This window comes from Neopsephotus bourkii, unplaced genomic scaffold (genome assembly GCF_033783945.1).
Source record: "Neopsephotus bourkii isolate Nb327-2 ecotype Australia unplaced genomic scaffold, CSIRO-AGI_Nbou_v1 NB_962, whole genome shotgun sequence".
Classification (NCBI taxonomy): Eukaryota; Metazoa; Chordata; class Aves; order Psittaciformes; family Psittacidae; genus Neopsephotus; species Neopsephotus bourkii.
This window is the reverse complement of record NW_026901456.1, coordinates 8,259,540-8,282,395: the sequence shown is the minus strand read 5'-3', so window position 1 is coordinate 8,282,395 and position 22,856 is coordinate 8,259,540. Positions and strand designations below refer to the sequence as shown.

Here is a 22,856-nt window from a genome sequence, read left to right as displayed (position 1 = left end):
TAGAAAGGAAACTAAATTAAGAGGAATAATCATAATTAGAAATGTGGAGACTGTTGCAAGTTAAGGAATATCAAAGAGAAGAGATTAAAGGTGAGATGAAACATGTACACAAAGTGATAACTTTAACATACATCACTCCTCACTTGCTCTACTTACTCCTTCATAATTAAGAGCAAAGGGACCACCCAGTAACTTTAACATAAGGTAAACCCAAGCTGTTGGATTTCAGTAATATCATTTTTAACATATACAAGCTACAACAGATGTTTGTAAGAGATATAAATAGTTATGCCTCAGGGTATAAACTAACCACTAACTGTCTTAGGGTGGTGAAGAAACTACCTACCAGACTTGTTAACAAGTAATCCTTCCTTCTAATTTTCCCCTATACATGTTCCTTTGAAGTCCTTCACAAAGAAATGAACGACTGGCAGATTCAGCTATTTGTTCATTCATTGCTCTATAACATGCACCCCTATATTCACATACAAAGTTAAAAATAAAAAAAAAATCAAAACAGCAAGCCTGCTTGACACATTAAAAGTATCTAGAACAGTCTTCACTTTTCAGCAAAAAACATAATGATATTTGCTTCCAGGGCACACTGCTTTTTTAAAGGAGATAAAATATCGGATGTGAGAAAACTCACCCCTTTCCCTCAGTGGGTTGAAGATGACATTATCTTGTTCCAGTAGAGTGATCCCACTGATGTACAAAGTAGACAACAGAAACCTAAAAATCAACAGAGAAATGTTCAGGAGACAACAACATAGCACCTACTTTCTGAGACTGAGTATGACCAAAGAAAACATTACGGTTTATTACCCCCAAGTTGAAACTGACAAGCCTTTTTTGTTTGCTTGCTTACATGTTTTGCAAATCCAATTTTTGTTTGGTTGGTTTTTTGGTGTTTTTGTGTGTGAGTGTGTGATTTTGGGTTTTTTTTTGGGGGGAGGGGTGTTTAATTTTAATAATCTCTAATCACACCTACTCGTGCTATTACTCGCGCATTCCCCCATCTTATTTCATTCATTTGCCATATTTACCTTTGTCTTTGCTGACACCTCTAGCAGAAGGCTGCATTAGGACTGCTAACTTGCTTGTAGTTCAACCTTTGTATTTTAGTCTCTGGCTCAGTGTCTGTCTGCTTAGACTAGACAAGACACATCCCAAAAATAAAACTATGAAATGCAAATAGCTGTAACTCCTCAGTGTTGTAAAAATTGAGCATGAAACCAAGAAAGGTGAAAGTCTTTTTTTTATCTATTTATTTAAATCTCCTTCCTAATCATGCTTTGATTTTACCATAGAATGTTTTCTAACAAGGGCTATGACCAAGTAATCAACTACTTGATATAAAACTAACAGACTATAGGAAGGGCATGAGCCACTGTTAGGGTCGCATGTGCTGTGAAGACAGGTTCTGCAACAGGATTATTCAGCAGTTTTTAAAACTGGTAATTTTTTTTTTTAACTTTATAATTATTTTAATCACATTTAATAGCACCTGCTTGATATATTTGTAAAATATACAACTTTTAAAAAGCAGTAATGATTGCAAAAGCGAAGTAGCAGACACTGTGAAAATTCATTTAAAAAAAACGCAATTGCTGGAAAGTATTAGAAAAAAGCCAGCAAAGCTATGTAAAGGGAAGTTCCAGACACCAACGCTGCAAAAAGGCCACTGAAATTATATGGTGGACAAACACACAGCTGAGATCTTGAAACAGATTATCGCTTTTTCTCACACAGATGAAGTTCCTGCACTTCCAGTTCTGTCAACTGCAATGAAAGGAACCCCAACATTTTTGAAAAATGGATTTGAGAACCAAAATTTATCCATGTGTAGTATGGAAGTAATGTTTTTCAGACAAGTTCACAGAAAAGCAAAACGCTAAGGGCCACTCAGCATATATGCCATCTCTGGTTCATGAAACCTAGCTCTAAAAGAATAGGGAAGATACTCTGATGAGTTACAAGCTTCAAGCATTGGTTAGAGATTAAATATTGAGCTAGAAATTTCAGTTCAAACTGACAGCCACGGTCTTGAAGATTCAAGGAGCAGACGACATCTTAAAAGTTCTTACCATTCTCTTAAACTGTTAAAGACCTACGTCCCCAAAGAATGGGCTTTTCTCATTTCTGCAGCTTCTTAATTCTGTTCTGAAGCAGTGTACCTTCTTCCTCCCTTCTTCACAAGCCATTTATCTTCTGCAATTTTGATAATCATTTTTGATAATCATTTTCACACAGCCCAACTTATTGGGCTATTTTCAAATAGATAAATTCTCATTATTCACAGCATCTTCTGAATGTAGGTCACTGCCAGGTAAATTTTGGTTATCTCTTCCCTGCCTGCTGAGACATAGGGAACGACTCCTTCACCACAGCAAATCTGAAAAACCTGTTCCCTCCATTCAGAAACAACGGCAGCAAAAAACTGGCAGTGCCACTGCTGCCAGATCTGGTCAGTCTGAAATATTTAATGTATGAAGAAGTAGCTCTTCATACATTAAATGTATGAAAAGTAGGCCATGAAGAAAGCCTTCAGCTGACACTCTGGAAATAGGCAAGTTTCTGGGTAGTGCATGAGAAGTCAGAATTAAAGAGGTACTGAAGAAATGCAAGCACAAGTGAAAGATGCTGCAGAGTAAAAGGTTTGGCTGAGAAGGAGCCATTGGACATTGCAGTCCTATTGCCTTCTTCCAAGAGATATCTGGCAGCAATTAAGACAAGAATCTACTCTAAAACATGTCACAAGAAAACAAATAGATCTGAGCTTACAAGTCTCAGTGGGGCAAGACAGGGAACAGACACCTGCTATATAAAGGATGGAGACAACATCAATTCACTATCAAGCCTAAGCTTGGAACTGCTATTTCCAAGTTGGTTCTTCCTTTTATTCTTCTTGCAAACAAGATTTAAAGTCATGTTATTACAATAAAAAAAGATATTTAACTATGAAACAAAAAACAAAAGCAATTTGCTTTGTCACTTAAAAGAAGTGTCACCATTAAAGTTTTTACTATGAAGTAAAATATGACCTTGCTCATTCAAGCACTGAAGAACCCTCTTTTTGTTCTCTCATTTTGCATGTCAGCTAGTAAGAAACAAAGACCTGTGCATATACATATGATAAATATAAGCAAACATTAAGATCAAGACACATATTTTTATAGATTCAAATAACAAAGCAATATGTAGACAATATATGACAACATGCCATCAGGGATTCATCCTACCTTTGCTGCAAAGGTAGAATGTTTATTTATCTCCATCAACCTATCTACAAAGAGACATTCAGTAAAATTAAGACAAACAAATCAGTATGAAGTTGATGCACACAAGTTTATTAAAACTGTGCTCAATGAGAATATACTCCTCATTCAGCAGTAAGGTGGCTTCCATTTCCTCTATCTCATGTACTCACAAAGTACAGCCATTATTTAGAATATTACACTTTCAGAAAGATGATGCTCCTGTTCAGGAATATAATGCCAGCCTCAGGGAGCTGCACTACACACTAAACAGTTATTACACAATAGCTACACTGTCAAATTCCCTAGGAGACAAGCACTAAAAAGCCACAAAAACATTTTTTGGCTGCACTGAGATTTACTTTGTGTCAATTTTTTCCCTTTGTTGTTTGGTGGCACAATGGAGTTATTTATGTATTATTTTTTATGACTATGCGATTACTTTAAAAAACCTAAATGCATATTATACTTTAAGAAACTGAAAATTAAAAATTAAAATCCACCACTAAAATTTATTTAGAAATACAACTTATCATTAAACTTTCTTTGCCTGTAGGATTTTGAACATCTATACTGTTACACTGACTTTATTCAGCAAGACCTCTCCAACACTGTATTTACCACCCTGTTGTCCCATTAATCTTTCCTAGCATCCTCTTTTCATATCACCCCATTTCCGAACTTAACAAGTCATACAAAGTATTTATATCACAGACTATCTTCCAAGCATCAACAATCAACATCACAGTGCATGACAACCAACCAATCATCTCATGAGAAGATTTGCGTTCCTTTAGCAATTCACTCCTTGAGCAAACTCTGGTTTTGATATTTTAAAGGAATTTTGGAAATTCTCCTATTTGCAGGTACCAAATATGAAAAAAAGTATAAAAAAAGTGCCACTTTACAAGCTAAAATTGTACATGCAGTTAACTGGTTAAGTGGATATTAAGGATGAATAACAAACCTCTTGAGCACAACAACAAAAGCAGAATTAAGGGCATCTGAGTCTTCTGAAGAACTTTCGTCCCCTAATTCTGTATGCATCCCTGTGTTTATATCAGCACATTTCTTGGGAAGCATGCGTAATAATGGTTCATGTTCATGGTTCATGTGACCACCAATTTACCACAGCTCTTCCTAACAAGGGAAAGATGAAAAATCATATCCAATCTAGTCATAAAATAATGTCACCTCAGTATGCTAGGTATCCCACCTCCAGGTAGCTCTTGGCATTGCAGAAATCCTCAGGTTGCTCTCCTACCTTCTGCAAAATGAAAACCTCAATCTTCCAACTACTAAAAAATTCTCAAATTCAAGAAACCTCCTGCAGCATCTCAGTTTCTCCTTCCCATTTCACACTGTTATTTGACCCTGCTTCATTAGCTCCATAAAGCAAGAGTACAGAATTAAGGGGCCTAAACAGAAAATTTGGTAAAAGGAAACCAAAACTTGGGGGAAAGGAAACCTGCCTTCTTTAATTGCTCCAAGACTCCTGAGGGATTAAGGTACAAGGGAGCAAAAATATTTCCCATCACTCCATCTCCCAGCATTCAGAGAGTGAATGAAGATATCTTTAGTTTTGGTGGGTTGTTTTTTTTTGTTTGTTTGTTTGTGTTTTTTTCCTTTGAATTCTTAATACTGCAAATTGCAGAACTTTTTACAATTATCGCTTGTGAATTCTAGCACAGGTATCAAGCATTCCCACCACAAATACCTACTTGCCACAGCACAGTTTTCCTTCCAGGCAAACTAAACCAAAGCAACAGGAAATCCTATTTTAGTCATGATTTGTATCAGCACCCAATAAACTATGTCTGAAATTAATCTTGTTTTGTGTTTATACTTTGCGGTTTCATAAAGACACAAAATAACCACCAATCTCACTATGCCTTTATTGCTACTGAATACATTACAATGTTAGTAAGCAGTTTATGTAAGCATATATAAGTTTTCTAACATTTTTATTATAAAACCTTAAGTTTCTAATGGTTCTTTCTATTAAAGACTCAATTTTTAATGCTGCTGAAGCACAATTAAAGGATGAAGTCGTTTTATTTAACTAGTAACTTCATTTAAAATGGACTTAAGATGTTGAATGCGTAAGAAAATCCCCTCTACACGTTTTTGCACTTAAAAACTTAAAGATTAAGATGTTCCATTATCAGTTATTTCATTTTTAGGTCTTTCAGATTTCAGAAATAATAGGCCTGTCAATGAGCCACGCATTAACTTGGATTAGCTGAACAAAATCCTGGCCCTGCAACCCTCTGTCAAATCCAGTTCCAACTGGCAAGTTTTCCAGAATTTTCCCTCTTTTGACCCTCATATCTGGACAAACACGAACAGCTCTGTTCTGTTACTAAGTTTAGGCCCTAAAATGAACTGTTACTTTCTTTCCAAATGCTAATTAAATAAAAATTCTTCCTTTCCCACCCCACTTGATCCACAACTCTTTGGTAGCAGGTGAACCAGAAGCAATCTGTTCAGCCCGCTTTTGCAAAGAACACATGCCATGTTCTAGCCTCTTCTGCTCCTGCTGCCAACACTATCCTCTCTTACTTCTCAGCCCATGTTCTTTCTGCTCTTCGGCCTTGCACTGCCCCTCCCCACTGCTCCTGCTGCTTCAACATACAGCTTGACCTCTTTCTCACCTCCTGCCCTCTCTTGTTCCTTTCCCTCACTCTGACCACTTGTAATTTTGCTAGCATCATCCTTTTCAGGTTCCTAGGCCTACTGTGCTTTCTTAAGGCTCTAGTCCCTGTTCCCCACCACTCCCTGAACACCAGCCTTCGTCCCTCCAGGAGTCTGACTGCTGACTAAGCCCAAAGCGGTTAGGGGACAAGTACAGATAAAGACTATTTAGGATTAAACTTACCCGTCACCTACTGCTGAGGGATGCATCATGCTTAACTACTTGGTTCAGATGATGACTGCACAGTCAGGTGACACCCAAGGACCAACAGACAGTAAGATACTTGTGTTACATGGAATATTCAGATAATTTTGTTAATAAATATTTGCCAAGTAACATACATGAACCAGCTTTTCAAGAGCTTGTGATTAATTGAAGTTTCTTAAGGAACAGCCATATGCTTCGTGTGAATGCTTACGCTCTCTTCCCCCTCTCTCTTCTGCAATGCTGATTTCCAGGACTCAGGTGCTGGTATGCTCTTAAATGAGGCAAGCTAGCATTTTGCTTCTCTTAAACAAACCTATTTCCTTTCTCTAAAAGTAATTTTCAAAATGCTGAGTAATTTTATCTTAAAGTTTCTGAACATATTCATCACAGTAAATTTCAGTATGACTGAGAAATAAGCTACTTGAAACCACCACCTCAAAATGATAATAAAAAAACCCCCAACAACCAGGTAACCTTACTCCTGGCATCACTACTATCATGACCTGTGACCCAGAAAAATGGGCTAGAACACATATGAATGAAGTGATCACAGACTGACCTGGAAGTTCATGCTCCTTAGTTATAAAAACATACAACATAGCACATTTTCATTCCCCTACTCTCCAGGCATGTTGAACATGTATAAAGCTCCAATTTGTTTTATAGCTGCCTCTGCTTCCTTTGAACATGAAAGACTTGGTCTTTATTTTTCAGTAGTATTATAATACCCTTTTCCCTTTGCTTTGTTTGCTATGTAAATTGAAAAAAGCTAAGCAGGATATGAAGTATAACCCCATTTCCTAACTTCCTCTGTCCTCAAGAAAAAACACAGGCAACTCCTAAAGCTCACAAATAAAATACAAATTGGAATTTGGTGGTTTGAAAAAAAAATGGATTCCTCCTTCAGTTCACCAGCAGTAAACTACTCTATTCTACTTTTTTTTGCCTGAATTTACTGTCAGCTGCAGAAGATGACAGACTCATGGGTATGTATAGAGAACAATACAAGGCTATCACAGCCCATTAGCTCCCATTTTCACAAGTCACCTTCTGACTGCCTAAGTACTTTGATGGCCTTCCTGTTTAACAGCAAATACCTCTTAGGCATGTATGTATAGAAAAAATGAGATTATGGCCTGGAGTAGCTGCTATATTGAAAACAAACAAGCATATTCATATGGAGGATGATAAGCAAGCACCTAACAACGAGCAAACCCGTATTTCCACTTCCAACATCAACTTCCTTTTTGTGCTTCAGTAACATACAAGGTTTAGTATATGCAAGCTGCTGGTGGGGGAACCAAGTTACGACTTTTTACCAATCCCATAAAAAAGTGCCAGCACTCCGTAACAACAAAGACTGGTATCTCTAGATTCATGGTGTTCTTATTCCACTTTCCACCCCACCCCCAGCTCCATTTGATGATACCAGTGTCCCACATGAAACAATCTTACTGAGCAATGTGAAGAACCTGCTAACAAATGTGAACACTTCAGCATTCTGCTATCTTGGGGGGAGAGCTATAATGGCCTGGGTAAAATACTCTGGTAACATCTGGCACTAATTAAGTGGAAGAAAGAACTCTTATCAGCAGCTTTTTTCCTTGCTCTTGGAATCCTCTTGCTTCTTAGAAGAGCAGTGAGTTGTTTTACATTTTGTACAGCACCGAGCTGTGGTAAAATAAGCACCACCACCCCCCACCCCCCGAGACTTCTCACTTGTAAGCCTACAAACTCTTTCAACAAGTGACACCAAAGCAACCAGAAGTAACATCTGTGGAATTTTACGTTTCACACCAAACAAAATAATTGTCTTACTTACACCAAAATAAAAATATTAATCTGATTTACTGTCAGCTTTCACGTATGTGCCAGTTTTGCAGAGGTAACATTTGGCTCTCAGACCACAACATAATATACTGAAATACATTTTGGTCTACATCTCTCTCCCTTCAGGACATTAACAGGGCCATTAGAACAAGCATTTCTACTATCACAGTAGTGCTTCTGTGGATCATTCACCCCTGGCTGTTAGTAGAGGGCTTAATAACAGCAAGTGTTAAATCTTTTCCAGGAAATTGGATTGCTTCTAAATATCTCTAAACTTGCTGTGGTAGCAATCAGAACTATCATTACTTCATTACAGCACTGCATTGAGAGTACAGAAAGTAAAATTCTGAAAAAGAACATACAGCTTCTAGAAGCCATACCATTTTATAAGACTGAAACATTTAAAATAATCATGTATATTTCATCCATTCTAAACTTTCAGTTGCACTAACAGAAGACTGCAAGGACTTAGCTTGAAAAATGTTATTTCATACTCAAAAGATAATCCTAATCTTCAAAACTGTATCTAGATTAAGAGCACAAATCAAGGCCAGAAGGCACAAGATTAGACTAAGTTTTTACACGCCAAAGAGAAATTTCCAAATACAAACTTAATAACTTAACTGATAATAAGACCCACTTCTGATACAAGACAGTTATTAGAATTCAGTGTACACAGAGAAGGATACACAGGCATAGATCAAAAAATGCATGCTCCAAAAATCACTGAGGTCAAGGCTTCAAAGTCTCAGTGCAACGCAATAGCCTCTACACTATCCCTCTTTACTCTGTGAATGAAGTGAATGGAGCTATGCCTTCCACTGCTTAACTGAAGCTTAAGTTAAGAACACACAGTGAAACCTACACTAGGTTTTCCTGTGCATACTTTAACCACATCATGACAAGAAAATACGTAAAGCTTTAACAGTCAACAGTAAAAATGCACTATACACGTCATAAAATAAATAGAAAATATGACACACATTAAAAATAGAATCAGATTTATTTTGGATAGATTAAAAGTAATGACATACTGAGAAGTGTTGAACTGTTTCTTCAGATTGATCGAGTGTGAAGCACTTTGGTTTTTTTTTCCTCCCAAGTTCTTGAAAACTTAAACATAACAATTATATATGGCTATACATAAACTCGGGAAAGGATAATTCTGTCAATTTTATTTTACAAAGCTGTTTAGAAAATGCACCCAAAATGCATTTGCTGTTCCTTGTTACTCTAGCAATGACACATTCTGGAAACACATACAAGAATTTCTGATACAATTTGTTTCCTGGTTCAGGATAAGCGATAAAACTTGTACATAAGCTAATGGGGACTAAGCAGGTCTCATTCTTAATCGAGACTTCGGTGCTTGCCCAGCTGCAGATGCTGTGTTGCTTTAGCTGCACATATATAGCTAAAGGGATATTGCCACAGCACTGGCAGACCATAAAACAGTTTATATCCCATAGAGCAAAGGGAGTAATCTACAAGTGTATTCACAGTACAGAGAAGAGCAAGATGCATAAATTTCTTGAGCTGTGTTACATTCCCCTAATCAAACAACCTGTTTTGGTGAAACTTTGCACAAAGCATGCTCTACAATAAAATTAGGAACAGTATTCTGAACTAACTATATGTGAATGCTTTTTGTAAAGAGTAAGAATTATTTAGCTTTTTAAAAGAAAAACAATTAGAGACATTTAGCATACACTGAAAATGATCTACACCCTCCCACTATCCCCCATAGGCTCAAGTGTTCCCCAGCATCCACAGATCAGAACATAGCGTCCATGCTCCTTATTCCTGTCATCTGTTTTAATGGAATGCACACATCACACTCCAAATAGGGGCAAGGACAAAAACGAATCTTGCCAGAACAGCTCTTAGCTCCATGAGACCAAAAGAAAAAATAAATAACTGCATGGCATAAAAATTCACTTATAAGGGTATCATTTCAGATCAGGCCATTCTCCCCCCCGAAAAAAAACACACTAGTCATTTACCTAGATGTAACTGACAAAAAGAGGTCAAGAACCAGAGCAGCAGATTAATGTCTGTGTCTCTAGAATTACATGGAATGTTCCCATTTAGGAAAACACAAAGTGTTTAAAAAATAATAATAATTTAAAAAGGACAGGGATAAGCTAAAAAGAGACCTATCACACAGATGCGTTAACTACTGATACCACTAACTGATGAAGTCGGGGTCACAGCAGCTGGTGCTGTGCGAATGAGGGAAAGCTATCGACTACTCCACGGAGACCCATGACATGTGGCTAATTGAGGCAATATTTCAGGATAAAACCAGCACTTGATTCATTATTGTTTACACACATCATAAGCAGGACCTCTGGGCAATGTCACGTTTCAGCTCCTAATTGCGGCTATGTAAACACTCGAAGCCTCGGTCTAAGGTGTCAAGCACTTCCACTTATAACCGAGCCAAGAGACAATGAGGTCACATCACAAATGATAAAAGTAATACTAAAAAGAGGAAGACACCACCACCTCACGCCAGAACCGCGCACACTGCCCCAAGTGCCAGCCGCTGAATGAACACTCTTCCTATGAACAAGAGAGGAGGCTGGGGGGGTGGCGGGGGGGGTACGGCCGAAGTCGCGCCAACACCCCCTCTCCCGGGGGCTACGCCGCGCTCCGCCGGACCGCCCCGCCGCCGAAACGGCACCAAGGCCGGGGGCAGGGTCTAGGGGGGTGGGTGCTGACCGCCCTACCCCCCGTCAGCTCGAGGCCAACTGCCGCCGGCAGCCCCCGTTCTGCCCCCGAGGGCAGGTGCGGAGAGGAGGCAGCTGCCGCGACGGTCTGATCGCGGCCACAGCAGAGAGCTCCCCGTCTTGGGTCGAGTCGGCAGGGGCCTGACACGGCGGGGACAGGAGGCAGGGGTGATGAGGACCCCGGAGAACACCCCCACCCCATCCCCCCCTCACCCCAAGGCACGCCTGCCAGCACGGCGCTGCCCCTTTAAGTGTCACGTAGCCGCCCCCCCCCCCTCCCGTCGCCCCCTCTCCCTCCTCCTCTTCCTTCTCCCTTTCCTTCCCCCTCTCCACGGCAGCGGCTCCCGCCGCGTCCTCGAGCACCGACTCGCGCTCCCTCACGCCCGGCGCCTCTCCCCTTCTCCCCTCCCCGCCCCTCCGCGCGCACCCGCGCGCGCCCCCGCCAGAGACAACGGTTACACGGCGGTCGTTCCAGAATCTTCCTCGCTCCCTCCCTCCCCCCCCGCTCTCACTTTCCCCTCCTCCCCCCCCCTTCCCCGCCACCGCCCCTAACCCCCCTCTGGGGCGACTTGCGGAGTGCGGGTCCCCCCCTCCCCGCTGTTCCGCGTTCTCTTCCTCAACCTTCCCCCCCCTCCTCCCCTCCCCGCCGGTGTGGTGGTACGGCTGGGCCCGTGCGGCGGTAGTGGCGGCGGCGGCGGGTGCGCCGTGATGGATGGCTGGCTGGCTGGCTGGGAGCGGGTTTGAGTGACAGCGCTTACCTTGGGTGCCAATCTTCGTCACACTGACAAGCGGCTGCAGCAATCGGGACCCGCACCGCCGCGACACGCGTCACCGCGCACACACGCACACGGCCAATCGCCGGGCGCGCCGCCCTACACGACACCACGCCGCGCATCACGCCTCATCAATATTCACCGCGAGGGGCGGGGCGCGCGGGAGGTGTAGGAAGGTGGTGCGCGGTAGCCCCACCCACCAACGGGCGGGGCTACCGCGCACCACCTCCCTATGCCTCCCGCCTCGCTCATGAATATGGATTAAGGGGGCGGGCAAATAGCTTGACCACGCCCGTCTCCGGCTCTTAGATGGGAACGGTGAAATCAGCTCTTTACTGGGGGGGGGAGGAGGGAGATACCAAATGGCGGGCAGAGGGCTCAGCCGTGAGGTGTGCAGCTGTCCCTCGGATCACCTCAGGCGGACCCTGCCGAGCCCTAGAGCCTCGGAGAAGGTAAGGCAGGGGTCTCGCTGGAGGCGTCCCCGAAGGTTGTAGAAGCCTGAAACTATGTGGGGGAGCATCTTCACCCTGTGTGGTGTGAAACTGGCTGGTGAAACATGGTAAGCCCTTGCCATGCTGTGACTCCCAGAGCTGCTCTCACGTTCCTCCGAACCCACGTCTTGCAGTGCTCCAGGATCCTGCCCCGAGGTCCTGCCATGATCTGAATTAAAATTGCTGGATACAGATGTCTTTCACAGAAACTCCCATTTCCCCACTTGGAAGAAACCAGCACTCTTCCCTCATGTTTTGCCACCCTGTTTCCCTAAACTGTTCCCAAAAAGCAGGACTATCAGGGAAATGTGGTATCAGACAGATGGGTGTCTTGTGGCTTAGCCATTTTGGCGGGATATTACAAGTTTCTCACTTGTGGATTCTCTGCCGTTCAAAAGGGCTTGAATGTGCATGTTTGGGTCACATCACTGGGGTGATTCGTCATTCTTAAGGCATCTAAGATCATAGAAACCCCTCTCCCTCTCTCTTTGAGGGCCGATGTTATCAAGGGTGGGGGAAGAAGCTGATATGTACAGAGCAAATGTCATTGTAGGAACCTCAGCTTAAAACCTAAGCAGGTTTAGTTTCAGGTTTTGTAGTCCCTCTGCAGAACAGCAGCTGGGAATATACTTGCGTATCCTGTACCCTGGTAAACAGGGAATGCCCTACCTTTTTTTTTCAACGTCCATGCTACTCTTCCTGTTGCTTTAACAGCGGTAGCAAGCTGCCTAGTTGGTTCTACAATAGTACTTTCCTGGGTCAGGGCGCTTAAAGAAGAGCTAGCTGATACTCTGGCAATAGAAACAGCTCCTCCCACAAGCCAAGTCAGCCTCCAGTCCTCTGAGCGTAACTGCTGTGTCAAGACTCTGCTCTGCCAACCCAATTGCTCTCAGTCTCCAGGGATCTAGACACTGTGCACACTGCCACCATTTGTCCACTAACAAAACAGTCACTTCATCCTCCTGCTAGACTGCTGGGAGCCTTTATGGGAGTTTGCTTTTGAGCCATTTCCCCCCCCATACAGACAGAACCACGTGGACGCCAGGCTTGTGAACATAGAAATAACTTGCACACCTAGCAGAGAGTGGGCGAGAAAATGAACTATGCTAATCCAGAGTGCTCAGATGTGTGAATCCAGTCTCAAAGTTCATGTGAACAGCTTATATAAACAAGATGAAAAAAATAAAAATACAACTCTTAGTTTGTCTTACTCACAAGAGTCTCTGTTCTTGCACCGTGTAACACCTTTAATAGAGTTCCTGTGGCTGGCTTCTTTTACCACAGGTTTCATCTCTCATTATCCCTGACACATTCATTAGTGACACATTCACTGAACAGTGCTTAAAATTAACTGGTTCCCATGTCCAGACCTGCCTCTTCAAATTTGATTCTCTCTGCAAACCCTTTGGTCTCCTTCTGCCTTGCTTGTACTTCTTTAGACAGATCACTGATTTCTTCTGAAAAAGTATAGATTAAATTCAAACTAATTCAGTTTCTGTTTAATCTCTTCTCCCAGTGATGTTCAAAGCCTTTCTTGATGCCTTTCCCAACTTGCATTTTCCTTTTTCTTCCTGCTTCCCTTTGGTTTTCCTTTCCTTCCTGCCTGCCACTTTCTCTTCCTAGCTCCCTTTCTCACACATGACAGCAGCAGAAATTCCTCATCTGCTGTCTCCCCTTCACCCCAGTAATCTCATCTCTTGGTTTCCTTTGTAAGTAAGGTTACTCCATCCTTTACCCTCTCCAGCCCCTTATGCTTTTTGTGATAACAGTAGATGTTCTGACTCCCTGAATCTTAAAGCATGTGACCACCAAGCAGCAGAATTAAGAAAGCCTGGTTCCCCACACATTTGTGGCTCACAGTTTGCTAACTTTAGGGTCTAAGGTGCAAGTTTTAACTGAAATATCTTCCAAAGTTGTGGTGTACGTAAGGTCTCTTTTTAGTTAATAGATGCTGTTGCCTAAAAGCTGGTGTTGCAGGCTTTCCATTGTTCAGGGAGTACATGATACATCCTCTCTGTTTGACAACTTATTTTCATGAAAGCTACAGGAACTACGTTATTCTGACAGCTTTAATCCTGAATGTAGTATCTTGAAATGTTATTAAATTACATGGATACACCCCCAGATATACCTGTACCTACATGACATGTCCATATAAACCTTGTTCCCACAAGAAAGTAACCTGAAAATCAAGCTTGATCTGACTTGTGTCTTCCAGCTGCCCAGCTTTAAACTCACTGAGTGCACTGTTCCCAGCCACTGTTGAGAGGTCCGTGCTTTTCATTTGATCTTCAGTTTTCTCTGATGCGGCCACTGCAGGCTTGAAAGCTAAGCTTAGTTTTTTAAAATACCACAGCTAAAATGACTTCAGGAGATGAAGTTTTAAGATAAAGCACTAAAAATTACAAGGCTTCTGAGAGGAGCCTGTAGCATTTGGAAAAGAGCTGGGAGGAGAGGAGCAGCAAGGGAAAAGAATGAAGAAATAACTGAGATAAGCAATTCAAAGGCAAGCAAACAAAAAGGGAAAGGATAGGTACCCTTTCCTTTCTTTGTTTCTAATTGTCCAAGCAAACTGTGCTATCCCTCATCAGTTCTGCAAAAGGACACGCGTCCAAAGTGCAGGATAGAAGACAGCTATCATGAAGAAATTCTCCATGCTACACATTTTATAAGGATTATTACACAACTGATGTAGGTTTATGCTATGAACTCCCATTGGTATGGGTGTGCTCACTGAAATGCAATGGGGAGAGAGCTGCCTTTTTTTTTTTTTTTACCCTGAAAAAACAAAAGCTACATGCCAGGGTGAATGAAATGCCATTTTTGTCTTTTGTAATAGCAAATTACAAGTACGTAAATCTGAGGTTCTGTAATATTTAGGGTTGTAACTGCAAATAACGGAATACTCAAATTCTCAGGAATACTCAAATTCTCAAACTTCTGTTTCTTTCTTAACATTGTATGTATTAAATAGGCTTATTAAATATAGCTCATTACTGAAAGTATGCACAGATATGTTTGTAGGGTCAGGACCTTACTTGGTTACTGAGAACAGTCTCAGATGTATAAGAGCATTCCCCACAGCTGGACCAAATATTTTCAAACACTAAACTAAGAAGGTCCTGTCTCACCAAATGAGAAAAGCACTCCCAAATCTATTCTCTGAAACACACTTTCAGTTGCAGTTCAGTGCTATTAGGATTGTGTAAATTTACTGGAAGGCAAAACTGTATCTACAAAATTAGGTTTACTCTGACATCCTTTAGTATTTTCCAAGTTCTAAATAGTACAACTGTGTGCATAATATAACATTCACATGCATTTAACCTATTCACAAAGAGGCTCTTGATTGTGTACTTTGCAACTCTTTCATAATTAAGCTCTCAAAGGAAACATTTATGTAGTGGTGAAAGGATGGTCTTCCGTGAGGGTGGCAGTAATCTGGGCTCATAACTTATTGGATAAGACTGTAATTGCAGTGATAAGACTGGAATAATTTAAACAGAGCAGGGTTTTCCCCAAATTCCAATAAAAATCAGGTAAATTTTTAAGTGCTGATCTCTTAACAATGGGAGGCCTCTGCAGCAAACCAGTTACTTCTTTCATCACTCACAGTGAAAAAAGTATGTAAAAAGACATGTCAACGACTTAGATGTCCTCTGGCTGTTTGGACAGCATTCCAGAAAGCAACCTCTCTGTGCCCTGTTTGTAGGCACAGCACATTCACATCTGCAGCCACAAATTTATGTGGTATAGGAGGAGCCTGGGAAAAATGTGTGAGTTATTTTATAATGGATATGGCTTTTAAGATTTTTAAAGCTGAAATTAATGAGTTAACTCAGTCTAAATAAATGTCAGGCTTTGCTTGAACTAGATTATGGAGGTCTGTGTAACTCAGTTGGGAGCCCTCCCTCTGGAGAAATTAAGAGCCCGTGTCCCACAGCAGGACTTGGGCTCAGACCAAGAGCTGGCACTGCAGTGCAGTACTACTGCAAGGAGTTTCTGTGTGGGGATCAAGATGCTATCCTTTTGATGAGCTGTTATTGTCCTATGTTTTTGTACCCTTACAGTAGAAAAAACAACCTACTTAGAGCTTCCTTCAAAAATGGAAAAATTATAAATGTCTTATTCAACATTTCTCTTCTTGTTAAATCAAATTTGAATTTCCAGAGCTGTACATTAGCTGAATCACTGGTTTCATACTACTCACTCCATCTGTTTATATGCTTGAGTCATTGCATTACCAGTATCTTAACACGTTACTTGGAAAGAATTTCGGGCAATCTGGAGGATAAAACCCCAAAGGTCTATAAGATAATGTTCCTTTCTATGTCCTGCAGTACCGTATTCTACATTGCTCCCTTTCTGCTATCAGAAATGTTAATTTGAACAAATTGCTATTTTAGGAAAAAGAACTTATCATAAAAGTACAGCTTCTACTTAAAAGCTGAAAATTGAGCTGTGATGTAGAAATCCACTGTCACCTCCCTACATGCAATGCCTTGCCCTGGGAACTGTGTGAGGAGTCCCATGGTGATGGAACAAACATCTTTCACAACCCAGCATACCCACTTAATACTTGTTCCACTTGAGATGGTATAAACAGAGTACCTTCTGAGGGCAAACTGTCTCCTCTTAACGATGCCAAAAGTTGAGAATATCTTGTTGTGTGATTGCAAAATTTTGTCAGAAATGTGTTACACTTAAAAATACATTGTCGTTTACCTCAATGGGGGAGGGCAAAAAACAGTGCAGAGGGGCATAAAAGCATAGTCAGGAGGACAGAGGTAGAATTGCTAATGCACATCTTGATTTTATTTTACAAAAAGCCTAAAAAGAGAATATTTTGTATGAATCTCACCGTGGAGCATTATTAATGCATTCATGTTACTCAGGGAGTTGAGAAGCAGAAAGTGAAACCAACTGAAATAAAAGAAAACCTGTGAGACTAGTTTTACCTTTCAGACCAGGGGCTAGATCCAACTCTCGCAGAAGTCAGTGGAACAATTCCCACTGGCTTCAGAGGGATTTGGATTCGGCAAAGTGAAATGCAGAAAAAATAACCAGGAAGCATTAATGAGAGGTTTTCAAACACTGGTCTACAGAGCACTTTCTTCAGCCCATAGAGACATGCCTTTCCCCTCCATTACTCATTTACTTCCAACTGGTTTTATGGGTTTCTGCATTTTGGAGCCTAGAAGAACCGAGGGGCATTGGTAACAACAAATGAGAATGGCTGGCCAGGCAGCCTGCTCACAACACTCTTTTTTTGATGGAAGAGGAAAGAATTCAGTTGCTGAGCAAATAGAGAAAAAATAAAGAATGGACAATCTGAAGGAGTAGAAGGCCATTAAGCTGAGAGGATTAGGTGGCCTTCAGCAAGGATTAGGTTCTTTGCTGCCTAGTGAAACTGTCTAGCCAGGCACCTGAGCTGGTAGCACAAAGCAAAAGAAAAGCTGAGCTCCACACAGACGTCTGCACAGAGCAAAAAGCAAATAGGAAATGCCAAGGGCAGAAGCGTTCCACAAGCATTCCTCTTCACGCCTTCGCCAGGCTAGGATTTGTGGAAACACCCATGCACACCCACCTCTGGGCTGAAAGTAGACAAGCCTGTTTCTGATGGTCCACGCTGCAGTACTTACACCATATCCTCCAGGCCCACATCCACACTGTCATTCAGATGTAAAACACATTCCTATTACCACATCTAGCTGAAGCCATTCCTCTTTGGAGTTGTTAGGCACCTGGACCAGGCTCTGGATATCTGATGGTTGATGTTTGGGGCAGCATTCCCATTAACTCTTTCAGGCTCCCCCTCAACATGAATGGCTGTTGACAGCTGAGTACAAGACTAACTTGTGCACACATGTTGAATGCACACATAGCCTGGATGGATCTAGGTGGCACCCACTTCTTAAATGCAGGGCAATCCTTTCTTCCATATGTACATGTGGGTCAAACTACCTTGAGTCCAACAGTGGCCAGAAGTAGGTGCTTAGTGAAAGAGTGTGAGAAACATGAAAACTGGGTCAGCCTTTCTCTGATGTATCTTAGGAGCTTCTGGGGTGGATGATGTAGCACCTTCCTGAATCAGATCCCCATATTCAATGGCCACTGGCAGACTTCTCCATCATTCCCCTATTCCAGTTTTTAAATCCATTTACAGATTGCAATTCTTTTAATGTCCTTTTGCCTACCAGTGAGTCTTTCCTGGAGACAGACTACCTAAGTCAGCCTTTCCTCGCAAGCAAGAGGAGATACAGCAGACTTTCTGGACATTTTTTCTAAAATTTATTGATGAGAAAACATAGGAAAGAAAGGATGTGTCAACACTTTGCAGAGCAATAAGGTACAGAGATCCCTATTCTGGCTCTGTATGAAATAGCTTTGGATCTGGAAGCAGGAGAGTAAGAAATACCAACCTCAGCTGGTGGGCTAAGAGGCAAGGCACATTAGCTTGAAACTGAGCACTGTGCTACCAAGGCAATACTGCTTCTGGGATCCAAGATTACATCCCTGCCAAGATCTGCTCCTTCCTCTGAGGAATACCTGGGCTGGGGATCTGCAGCACAGAGATGTACTGTGCCATGCTGGCACATCCTGAGAGGCATGCTTCTGAAGCTTTGCAATGCCTGAGGATACAGGACCACCTCCCACATCAACCATCTAATATGGAAGATGCAGGACAGTGACTTTTTAGCTCTTCTAAGTTTGTAACATCATGTTAATTTCCCAGAACAGGTGCAGATTCCCAGGGTAGACTTAGGCCTCCTCCCATAGAAACGGCGCATGAAATCCCACAGATCTGCAGACCATAGTCCCATACCATTGCTGTAGGGACTCTGTGGACAGGAGCTCCACCCACCCATTAGGGAGATCCTTCCTCATTGCATACAGTATTTATTGGCCAGCACAGATGACGATGGAACAGTGTTCTGTAGGATTATTTAAAGACATCTGATCAAGAACCAGACTAGAAATAAAATTTGCCTTTTACCATGCCCTGATTGCTCTCATGCCCCATGTCCAAGCTGAGTCACATCCTGCATCCATCAGAAAGCCCTGTATTTTACATTGTGCTCTTAGGAAGCAGCTGAAGCACAGTCCCTGAGCAGGGTGAATTGCTTGGTGAGCTGAACAGCTCACTGCTGTCACACACTGCTTCCCACTGATGGGACCTTGGTAGAGCTCACCAGCAGACCTTGGTCTGCCCACCAAGACTTGTCCAGACTAAACAAGTAACCCTGGTCTAGCGAGCAGCACACTTGCTAGGGACGGGAGACCTAAGCCCCAGCTAACAGCTTACAACACAGTCATGCTGGCTGGCTTCTTTTCCCTTATCCAAGGAATTTTGAGCCCCAAAGAAGGGAGTTATTAGCAGCTCATTCACTTTTACTCATGTAAGGCATAAATCACATCAGTAAGAGTTGGAATTTCGGGGTTTTAAATCTAGTAAGTGAAGTTCTTGTAGATTGCATCTCTTTTCTAATAATCTGTATATTTTGCTAGCTTTACTTTCAAAAATATGGCATTGACCATATTGGAATCAGCAGGGGCCTTCTGAAAAGAGCCAGTAACAATACTGCTTATGGCTTTGTAACTGTTCATAGAAAGCACGAGTCAGCATTGCGGTCTGTAAGTAGTTTAAAGCATCGGAAAAGGCAGCGACAAAATCCACTCTTCATTGAGAGGCAGCTCTCGTTATGCTTTCTCACCAGTTCAGAGATTTAGAGTTCAGCTGCTGCAAGGCTTTGCTTCCCACACACCCACTTTCTGAGTATTAGTGCTGAACCCTGTCAAAATTGCGCTTTTGTTTTGCACTGCCTTCCCCAATTCTCCTCTAAAAACGATCATGCTTCTGCCTTTGCAGTCACACAAGAATCAAAATGCCTCGTCAAACCCAGCATGGTCACCTCAGTATGACATCCCAGGTATAAACTGCATGCCCATTGAGGATGTCAGTCTTCATTATTCCCTTTACTTCAATTTGAACTAGGAAAACAATTACAAAACATGCAGGGGACTTTTAAGTTTTCTTCCTCAGTACTGTTTCAGAGTACTGTGTGCATCTGTAAGATGATGGCACTCCTTTGACTGCTAAGTAAGCATATTCCATGACTGCACAGTCTCCATGGGCAGCAAGCAGCCAACCCCCCATGCTGCACAGTTTGTGCGACAGACTGCGTTTGCACAGTGAGATTCAATTCTATCTGCCTGTAGGGACTAAAGCTTTCTTTTCCTGTTTAAAACTCAGGAGCAAGCTTTTACATTATCAAAGCTTTGGTGTTTTGTGGGTTTTTTTTTTCCCTTATTAGTATAACATAAGCTGCATGCAGCCAGAATCTGCGGTGACCATAAATTGCAGCTGATTCCCTAGTAGACCATGCAGTGGTAGAATACTACTGATATAGTTAAACATGAAAAAAAAATGAACACTTTCAGAACCCCCATTTTCCTTCCTGTTGTACCTAGACCCAGCCTTGCCGCTTTCTCATACTCCAGTTTTGTATCACCACTGCCACTGCTGACAATACTTTTTTTCAATGGGGATATCACAGCCATAGCCATTGCCAGAATCTCTTGGCAAACTAGCTGCTTTCTGAGTCAGAGCCTAATGCCATTACAAGGTCTGCAACAGCTGCAGCAGTCATACATCTGCAAGTCATTTGAACATTTTATGATGAATAAAAACTATCCATTACATAGACCTATACATTATATATTAACCCTAATACTTATTCAGTTACACTAACAATAACCTTTTCCCTCTGCATGCCGTAAACTTCTTTGGCTATAGCATGTGTTAACAGAGATACTTAAAGCTCCAGTCCATGGTGGAGCAGTCCCTGTGTACATATTACCCAACTTATTCTACCTATTTAAACATGAAGTGGGATGATGGAAAGAAAGAAAGAAAGTGAATGTAAAGCTATAAAAATTCATACCATGCATAAGGAAACCATTTTTATATAATTGCATGAGACTGTGTACACTCATGCAAATAGAGAGGATACAAAACAATGGGAAACACAGGGGAAGAATGAAAACATGGACTCAAAATATATAGTTAAGAGATTTCATTATGATATGCACAGATCTTAAACCCATCCAGATGTCCCCAGCTGGTAACCTGATCCTCAACATCATACCCAAGATCTGAAATCTAAAAAGTCAGAATGCTGAAGATGGGGTAGCAGGACTTACGGAAAAAGAAATGGAAGCTGTGAGTAGTTAAAAAACCCTTTAAAATAATAATGATAATAAAGAAACATAAATGTGGTTTCATGAAGGAAATATATACACAGCCGCAAATTACAAAGTCAGCCCTTCAGGACATTACATTCCTCATGCAAGCTGCTGAGCCCGCTCAACATAAATAGGTGTAAAATACACTCACCGGCTTAGTGACTTCAAGGCTAGAGTCCCATATGTGATTCCCTACCAGTGAGTCTTCTACATATATATACTTTTACAACAGTAAATGTGAACTGGGCAAGACATACCTCCCTATGAGTTTCACCATAGGAGTTTTAAAGAGACAAGGCGAAAGTCTGGCATGACAGAAAATCATAATTTTCCTGTGAGATTCACCCAGAGCCAGGATTTTACTAGCAGCCCATATGCACGTAAATACTGTTTCATGTTTGTTCATTATATATCATTTACAAACTCTTCTTGGACTCTCAGAAATACATTTCTATTGCTTCCCACTCTGTAATTCATGCATTGGTTTAGAGCCCTTCAGAATATCAGTATTTCTTTGGAATCAAAATGTCAATTAACTAGCACTTTCCCACTTGAGTTAAATGTGTGGATTAGTAAATTGCAAAATAGTGTAAGTTTTAAGAAGCAGCTATTGGAATAGTCCTACAGTTAGGAAAGTGACTTTTAGGAAATGTTTTCTTGACTTGATCTGCTTCCTCTGTGCGGTGAGAGGCCAAGCTTTATTTTACTGGCAGTTACATCTTTATTGCTTGTGCTGGCTTTAATATTTCCATTCAAACAATCCACATATTAGAAATGAAGAAGAAAACCCTAATAAGGTTACAAACAGTTCATTTGAAGGGGATTCAAAAGGCATCTAGCAAAGCTCTTCAAGGGTCAGAAAAGCATTACACTTCAAGGCTGAAAACCACCTCGCCACTGACAAACGGAATGCTTTACTCAGCAGGGCCAAATCCGTGCGGTCAATTTGTGGAGCACCTACCTCCCCCCTTAAATAAAAAGGGAAAATCCCGGCCCTTCGGATTGCAGAGATAACTTACCAAGCGTGACGTGATGCAGTGATGTCTTTCTAAGTCAGCAGCCAGCCAGCTGTCTCTTTGCTGCTGCTCCTACTTTTCCCATGCTCCGGCAGAGCGAAGCTGAGCAGCCAGGCCAGTTGCACAGCCGCTATCAAGTCAAAGGGCAAGAGCAAAGCTTAGAATAAACACGTTGTTTTCACTCGCTTGCTTGAAGTGCTGCCAAATCTCTTAACATTAGCACACATAAATCGGTGAGTATATCATGAAGCCTGAGGCCTGAGCAGCTGGAATCTTGTAGTTGTTAACCTGAAATCTTAACGTCCAAAAAAATAGCTTCCCCATTCCTCGAGGCTATGTGGAAAATCTCAAAACACACAATCATAAAAGCACGCCCAACATCAAGAAAAAGAACTCCCAATTATTTTTTTCTTTAGTTCTCCTTTTTTATCGTCATCTCAAATTTGCAGGGTGGAAGGGGGGAATGGGGTGTTTTTCTTGAGATTTTCAAACATTTTCCCAATTTTGTGCAGAAGAAAGTGGTCACTGATTCTAGAGGTAAATCCTGAAGTTATTCAGCAGAAGGAAGACTATGGAGATAAACAGCTCAGGGCCCAACAGTAAGAAACC

At 41.6% G+C, this 22,856-nt stretch overlaps 1 protein-coding gene and 1 long non-coding RNA gene across 5 annotated transcripts in view; one reads left to right on the top strand and one right to left on the bottom strand.

Annotated features, from left to right (window-relative positions):
• PKNOX1 (PBX/knotted 1 homeobox 1) overlaps positions 1-11,639 on the bottom strand; it is a 39,990-nt gene extending 28,351 nt beyond the window's left edge. The window contains exons 1-3 of one of the 4 annotated variants that reach the window (XM_061359243.1): positions 11,480-11,638; positions 1,047-1,181; positions 650-732 (exon numbers count right to left, since the gene is read on the bottom strand). The gene's annotated coding sequence lies outside the window, so the exon portion shown is untranslated. Of the gene's footprint in view, positions 1-649; positions 733-1,046; positions 1,182-11,479 lie in introns of all 4 variants that reach the window. The other 3 variants (XM_061359242.1, XM_061359240.1, XM_061359239.1) reach the window with 3 other exon arrangements.
• A 202-nt stretch (positions 11,640-11,841) lies between these two features.
• LOC133215280 (uncharacterized) lies at positions 11,842-14,902 on the top strand. The gene is made up of 2 exons (XR_009726363.1): positions 11,842-11,946; positions 14,204-14,902. It is a non-coding gene; the product is annotated as an uncharacterized LOC133215280 (long non-coding RNA).
• Positions 14,903-22,856: the final 7,954 nt, after the last annotated feature.